The sequence below is a fragment of the Microtus oregoni genome, unplaced genomic scaffold (assembly GCF_018167655.1).
Source record: "Microtus oregoni isolate MIOR12 unplaced genomic scaffold, Mior012 000092F_000, whole genome shotgun sequence".
In the NCBI taxonomy this organism is placed as follows: Eukaryota; Metazoa; Chordata; class Mammalia; order Rodentia; family Cricetidae; genus Microtus; species Microtus oregoni.
Genome location: NW_024544601.1, coordinates 781,076 through 788,666, shown reverse-complemented (window position 1 = coordinate 788,666; position 7,591 = coordinate 781,076). Strand labels below are relative to the sequence as shown.

The 7,591-nt window shown below is 43.1% G+C and overlaps 1 pseudogene; it reads left to right on the top strand.

Annotated features, from left to right (window-relative positions):
- Window positions 1-6,081: 6,081 nt before the first annotated feature.
- LOC121442554 lies at window positions 6,082-6,612 on the top strand (annotated as a pseudogene).
- The last annotated feature ends 979 nt before the right edge of the window (window positions 6,613-7,591 follow it).

Here is a 7,591-nt window from a genome sequence, read left to right as displayed (position 1 = left end):
AATTATACATCAGCATTGCAGAAGTGTTGGAAGATAAAGCTGAGAAAAAATTTCCAGAAGTAGAACAATCAGGAAGACTAGTAAATGGGAAAAAAAGACAAAAGTAGGCATGACATGGTGGCACACACTAGTTATCCTAGCACTTGGAAGACTTAAAGCAGAAGGACTGTAACTTTGAGATCAGTCTGGACTACAGAATAAAGCCTACTTCAAAAAAATATAGCCATCAAGTTACAGTGTCAGTGAGAGAAGTTCCACGTAAGAATTGCACAAAGTCTAGAAAACAATAGAAAAATCAGAGAAAAAAACTTAATTCAATAAGAATTTGGCAGAATTGATAGCAAGTTTTAAAACAGAAAGTATCCACAAAGTGTTCAACATAATAGTAGGCACTAATCAAATAGATCTTTCACTTCCTTGGTCAGAGTTACCCCAAGATATTTTATGCTTTTTGTGGCTATTGTAAAAGGTGATGCTTCTCTGAATTCCCTCTCTGCATCCTTATCCTTAGTATATAGGAGGGCAACTGATTTTTTGGAGTTGATCTTGTATCCTGCCACATCACTAAAGGAGTTTATCAGTTGTAGGAGTTCTTTGGTAGAGTTTTTGGGGTCGCTTATGTATACTATCATATCATCTGCAAATAACGACAGTTTAACTTCTTCCTTTCCAATTCGAATCCTCTTGATCCCCTTATGTAATAGGTTCTAGAGAAAAACATAAGAGACCAGCAAGTATCATCATTTCAGACATATCAAAAGTTTTCTAACTTCTCTAACAATATCTAGAAGATGATAATTACTAGGTGTTAGGAATATTTCCTAACACGAGCTCCCTGCCAATGCAAAATTCCCAATCAAGCCAAATCAAAACAAGCCAAATTAAGAAATTTCCAGCTTTAATGGGAGTTCTGGTCTCTCGGGTGGTCCCGAGAGGGAACTGGGAAGCCTCGGAAATGTGACCCCTGGGAGGAAGAAAGGGAGGCCACTGATTCCTCTTTTGAGGGATCACTTAAATACCCTGGGGAGTGGTCCTGGCCTCACCCCCAGGGAGGGGTCAGGACCTGGCCTGCTGGGATTTGGAGTCCAGACCAAGCCTGGGGGCTGGGATAGATGCGAGGGGCTGGGGCCTATGCCCCCAACTTGACATTCCAGTCTCTTTGGATATAGGGGTGACAGAAAATTAGAGTGGTAATTATGACAAACATTTAGGCTCTCTTTCAGAAAAAAAGGTGTAGACCCAAATCTGGCTACTTCCTGGGGGCACAGGAAGGCGCAGGGAAGGGGAGAGCCAGGTGTCCACATTTAGTGAGAGGTATGGCTGGAAAGGCATCCCATGAACTGTCATCCCGGGAAAGGCAGGCAGCTGTTCCTTGAGGGAGATGAGAAGGCAGGTGTCTGGGGAAAAAATTATCACTAAAGACGAGTGTGCCAGAATGAGGAGCAGATAGGCCCTTCATTGTGGCATCCTGGAGAACCAGAGGGTGGAAGGTCCTGTTTGCTGAACAGACCAAGTGTCCGGGTGTCCGGAGTAGGTGTCTGCTTGAACCTGGAGAGATGGTACCAGCATGTGTGTCCCAAGAGCTTGGCAGCTGAGGGGGTGGTGAGGATTACCATGTGAGGTCCTGTCCATGGAGGTTCGAGAGACCTAGGTGTTAACTGTTTGAGGAGTACTCTGTCTCCTGGAGATAGCAGGGCAGGTTTAGGGGCTTTAGGTTCCACTGGTGTGGTGGCAGGAAGACAACTGTCAGTTTGTGAATGGAGAAGGGACCTTAAAAGGAGAGGTAGGGTAGGTACCCCACCAGTGGGGGAGTTTGGACTGGGAGGTGATGGTTAAGGAGAAAGGGCCTTCCATAACACAACTGGAAAGGGCTCAGGCCTGTAGGGGAATGTGGGGTTACTGGCCCTGACACAAGTCAGGGCAATGGGGAGAAGGAAGGGCCAAGAAAACCTGAGTTCAGTGGAGAGCTGGTGGGGGAGAATTGTCTGTATTCTGTCAATCATGTTTTAAATAAACACTGATTGGTCAGGCAGGAATTGTAGGTGGGAAAACCAGACAGGAAGTAGAGGCGGGGCAGGGAGAACAGGAGGATTCTAGGAAGAAGGAAGCTCTTCCCTCAGTCCAGCCCAGACCACGGAAGAAGCAAGATGTAATCTACCTGGCTAAGAAAGGTACAGAGCCATGTGGCTAACATAGATAAGAATAATGGGTTAATATAAGCTACAATTGCTATTAAGAAGACTGAGCTAATGGGCCAATCAGTTTTATAACTTATGGAGATCTCTGTGTGATTTTCTCTGGGGCTTGCCAGCTGTGGGGAATTGGACAGGACATAAACACCAACAACTCGGTTCTCAATGTTACACAATGGCGCCCACGTGGATAGCTGCATCCACAGAAAGCCTGAGAAAGCTTGGGAAAGAATAGAGTAAAACATGTTTTCTTGGTAGCAGCAATTTCCCAGGTCTGCTCTGCTTGCTAGAGGCAAGCAAGTGCTCTCATTTAAGAGAGGCTTCCTGACTCAGCTTTAGCTGCAAAACCTTGCAGCTCTTTTAAAAAGGTCCTGCCACAAAACACTTAAATGGTGTTGATGAAAAGCTGACCACATGCTTTTCAGTTTTCAGTTGTAACAGGAAAAAGGCTGTGCTGGTTTAAAATTCTGGCTTTCTGGGCTGTCCTGCCAGTGCAAACTCTTACTCTTTGAGGCAGGAGGGCCGGCTACAGAGAGAGAACTTGAGTGTTTTCTTGGACACACTGTTGCAGCTTGCTTGCTGGCAGGGACCTTGAACCGCCATAGAGCTGTGGCGATAAACATGGCTACAGTCAGTACCTCTGTCATGAGGCTGAAATCACAAAAAGCTAAGGAATGGGCTGGATCTAGCTGTCAAATACATGGTTTCAATCCTATTCATATTGCTTAGTTAATTAAAGGCTCATGTGGTCAGAAAAAGAGAGAGATGTACAGTAAAGGTGGATTCAAAGATAAAGAAAACCTCTAAATGGTTTACTATGTGTTAAAAACATATGCAGACTAAAGGTTAAAGTCCTTTAAAAAATAAATATAAAGAAAAAGAGTAGTTGGGTGTGGTGTTACACACCTTTGGAGGCAGAGGTAGATTGACCTCTGTGACTTCAAGGTGTGGTGGCAGACACCTTTAATCCCAACACTGGGGAGGCAGAGACAGATGGATCCCTGTGAGTTCAAGGACAGCCTGGTGTACAGAGTTATTTCAGAACAAAGATATACAGAGAACCTGTCTCAAAAAGTCAAAAAATAAATATAAAAGAAATAGAGGTTAAAGTAAAGCCACATAAAGATGGAAAATACACAGATAATCTTGATACTGTATGCTATTATGTTCTCTTTGAATTGTTTGAATGTTGAGGAAGGAACAACAGCTGCTAAAAGATATTTGCTTATAAATGCTGCTGAACTAATCCAAGATAGATGTTTTGAAAATACCTTGACTTCAAAATTGAAATCAAAAGGTATGCTACTTTGAAGAAGAGATTTTTCTTTTGTTTCCACAGGAAATGAAGGACTGTGGATTCATTTTGAATTAAGAAAAATCAGGTTCGGTCAAGGAAGACCATCTGAGAAATCTCCGGTAGAAACAGATGGCCCAATATCAGACTTCTATATCCAGAATAGATTTAAGACTGCTGCCTGACATGATTGAGACTCACAGGATACACCAATCAGGACCTGATTTTAACTCTAAATTTTCTTTAGGTACCCATAAGATTATCAGTGCCCCCAACCAGCAGGAAGTAGCCTGGAATACTATGCCCACATTTCCAAAATGTGGGCTATGGATATTTTCCTTTGTTTTTTTTTTAAGAGGGGGAAGTGGTGCGGGAGAATTGTCTGTATTCTGTCAATTATTTTATAAATAAACTCTGATTGGACAGGTAGGAAATATAGGTAGGAAAACAAGACAGGAAGTAGAAATGATGTAATGAGAACAGAATTCTGGAAAGGAGGAAGTTGACTCCTCCCACTCCTGCCCAGATCACCGAAGCAGCAGGATGTGATCTGCCCCACTGAAAAAGGTACTGAGCCAAATGGTTAACATAGATCAGAAAAAAATGGGTTAATCAAGATGGGAGAGTTAGCCAGTGAGAGGCTAGAGCTAATGGGCCAATCAGCTTATAATTTATGGAGACCTATGTGTGATTTTCTTTGGGACTAAACAGTTGTGTGATGAAGGGCAGGACAGAAAATCCCAAAAACAAGCAGCCTAGCACCCGATTGTGTTACAGAATGGCACCCACATGGATAACTGCATCCACAAAAAGCCTGAGAAACCTTGGTAAAAACTAGAGTAAACCATTTTGGTTTTCAGCTGTAGCAAAATGGTGTTGTTTTAAAATGTCGGTTTTCTGGGCCCTCCTGCCAGGGAAAACTTTAACTATTTCAAACAGGCAATCCAGACTGTGGAGCTATGGACATAATGTTGCACCTTGCTTCCTGAGAAGGTACTTTAAGCACATTAAACATGGCTCCAGCCAGTACCTCAGCCATGATTGCTTAGTGAATTAAAGGCTCATGTGGTCACAAAAAAGATAGATATACAGTAAAGAGAGATTTAAAGAGAAAGAAAACCTCTAAATGATTTACAGTGTGTTAAAAATATATTCAAGCTAAAAGTTAAAGTTCTCAGAGTTAAAAAAGAAAAAAGAAAGAAAGTAGCCTGAAAGGCAGAGACAGACCGATTTCTGTAAGTTCAAAGATAGCCTGGTTTACAGAGAGAATTCCAGGACAAAGATGTACAGAAAACCTGTCTCAAAAAGCCAAAAGTTAAAAGTAAAAAAAAAAAATAGAGGTTAAAATAAAGCCATGTAAACATAGAAAATACACAGAGAATCTTGATACTGTATGTCATTATGCTCTCTTTGAATTGTTTGAATGCTGAGGAAGGAGCAACAGCTGCTAAAAGATATTTGCTTATAAATGCTGCAGAATTAATCCAAGATAGGTATTTTGAAAATACCTTGGTTTCAAAAGTCAAAAGGTATGTTACTTTGGAAAAGGGATTTTGCTTCTGTTTCCACAGAAAATGAGGGGCTGTGGATTTATTCAGAGTTAAGAAAAATCCAGTTTGATCAAGGAAGACCACCTGAGAAATCTTCGGCAGGAATAGATGGCCCAGATGTCTGAGTTCTTCATCCAGAACAGGTTCAAGACTGCTGCCTGAGATAATCAAGACTCACAGGATACTTCAGTCAGGACTTGATCATAACTCTAAATTTTCCTTTGGGCCCCATAAAATTATCAACGCCCCAACCTGCTGGAAGTAGCCTGGAATACTACGCCCACACGCCAAAGCAATGGACTATGGATATTTTCCTTTGTTTTTTTTAAGAGGGGGAAGTGGTGCAGGAGAATTGTCTGTATTCTGTCAATTATTTTATAAATAAACGCTGATTGGACAGGTAGGAAATATAGGCAAGAAAACCAGACAGGAAGTAGAAATGATGTAATGAGAACAGGAGAATTCTGGGAAGGAGGAAGTTGACTCCTCCCACTCCTGCCCAGATCACCGAAGCAGCAGGATGTGATCTGCCCCACAGAAAAAAAGGTACTGAGCCAAATGGCTAACAAAGATCAGAAAAATGGGTTAATCAAGATGTGAGAGTTAGCCGATGAAAAGCTAGAGCTAATGGGCCAAGTAGCTCATAATTTATGGAGACCTATGTGTGATTTTCTTTGGGGTTAAACAGTTGTGGGATGAGGGGCAGGACAGAAAACCCCAAAAACAAGTAGCCTTTCCCCCAATCGTGTTATAGCTTATGTCAGTCAGGGACCAGCAGACCCTGCTGCTATGCAAATCATAGCTCTTGACCCTCCCCCTCCCCACTCTAAGCCCTGGAGTCAAAACGACTTCATCATCAGGTGCCAATAGTCATTTCCCCTGTCACTTCGGGCTTTCCTCAGAGCTTCCAGAGGCTTCTCTGTTGAGCTCCACTGGGGACTTCCTGTCTTCTGAGGGACTCAGGGACTGTGCGTGTTCACACCATCCTGCCCCTCTGATCAGGTACAGAAGTTGCTGAGACTGTTGTGGTGTTCAAGCGCCCGCCATGGCTGAAGCATCCTCACAAGTGGGACAGAACTATAACCATGGCTGTGAGGACGCTGTCAATACCTATATTTAGCTGAAACTCTCTGCCTCCTCTGTGTACTTATCTATGACCTTCTACTTTGACCGTGATGATGTGGGCCAAGGGAACTTGAAGAGTTTCTTCTTGAGCAAGTCACACGACTGCAAGGCCCTTGCCTAGATGTTTGTGTTCTTGCAGAATCAGTGTAGAGGTTGCATTGTCCTTCTTGACATCTCGGGACCAGACCTCAACAGTTGGCATGAGGACATTCATGCTATGAAGTATGCCTTCCACATGGAGATGACCATCAGTCAGAGCCTGCTGAACCTGCATGCATTGGCCAAGGGCAAAGGCAACTCCTAACTCTGCAACATCCTGGAGCAAAGCTGTCTGAATCAGCAGGTCCAAGTTCTGAAGGAGGTGAGCCAATATCTGACCAACTTGTGCCAGATGGGGGCCCCAGAGAATGACTTGGCTGAGTACCTCCTGGAAAAGCTCAGCCTGTTCTAAAGCTTCACGTGTACTGAACTTGGATGGCCCCACTGTCAGGGGGTCTTCCTCTGGTCATTACAACTTATGTCCATGTTGCTTTTGAAGCAATTTCACTGATCTTCTGTTTCTGGTTGGCTGCTGTTTGAAATAAATTTGGTTGTTTTCAGAAAAATTAAAGTATCAAGTTGATATGCAAACTCCCATTTTTAGGAACTGTGTGAAAGTGTTATAGCTCTGAAGGGAAAGGATGCCCCAATAGAAGTGTTACAGCTCTCTTATGGTGGGGGAAAGGCCTCCACAATGTAAGTGTTACAGCTCTGAAGAAAAGTGTATCCTAGCCTTGAGGAGCCAAAGAATACCACAAAGTCACACTGAAAAACACACTTCACAAACAAGATTTACTGGCAGGGAGAAAAAAAACAGGAGGGTGGCTGCCTCTGGTTAGGTGAGAAGCAGCAAGGAACTGAAAAGAAGGCAGTATTTATATAGAGTATCTTGGAGTGCGGGGAGAGGGGTGGAGTTTCTAGGGTAGCCTGGAATTGGTGGGACTTTTTGTGGCCTTAACTTGGGTCAAACTTAGTGAGTGTGGGATTCTGTTGCTTGGCCCTGATCTTGGTTTGGAGTCAAATCAGGGTCAGAGAGTTTTTTCCTTGGCCCTGGTATCAGGGTCAATTCAAGGTCAGAGTGATTTTCCTTTAGTTTTGGACTTGGAGTCAAGAGGGGGTCGGGGTGTTCTTTCTTTGGCCCTTTTACCCTACACTGCAAGTGTGGCCTAATTGTTATAGTGCTTGCCTAGTATTCAGAAAACCCTGGAATGCATCCCAACCATAGCAATAAACTAGGATAGTGATACACACCAGAAATCAGCACCATACAGATGGAGGCAGGAATTTCAAATGTTGAATGTCACCCTCTGCTTTACAGCAAGGTAGAGGCCCTCTGAGCTACAAGACTCTGTTTTATAAAAGAAAAGAAATACTTTCATGTTGAAAAAAAT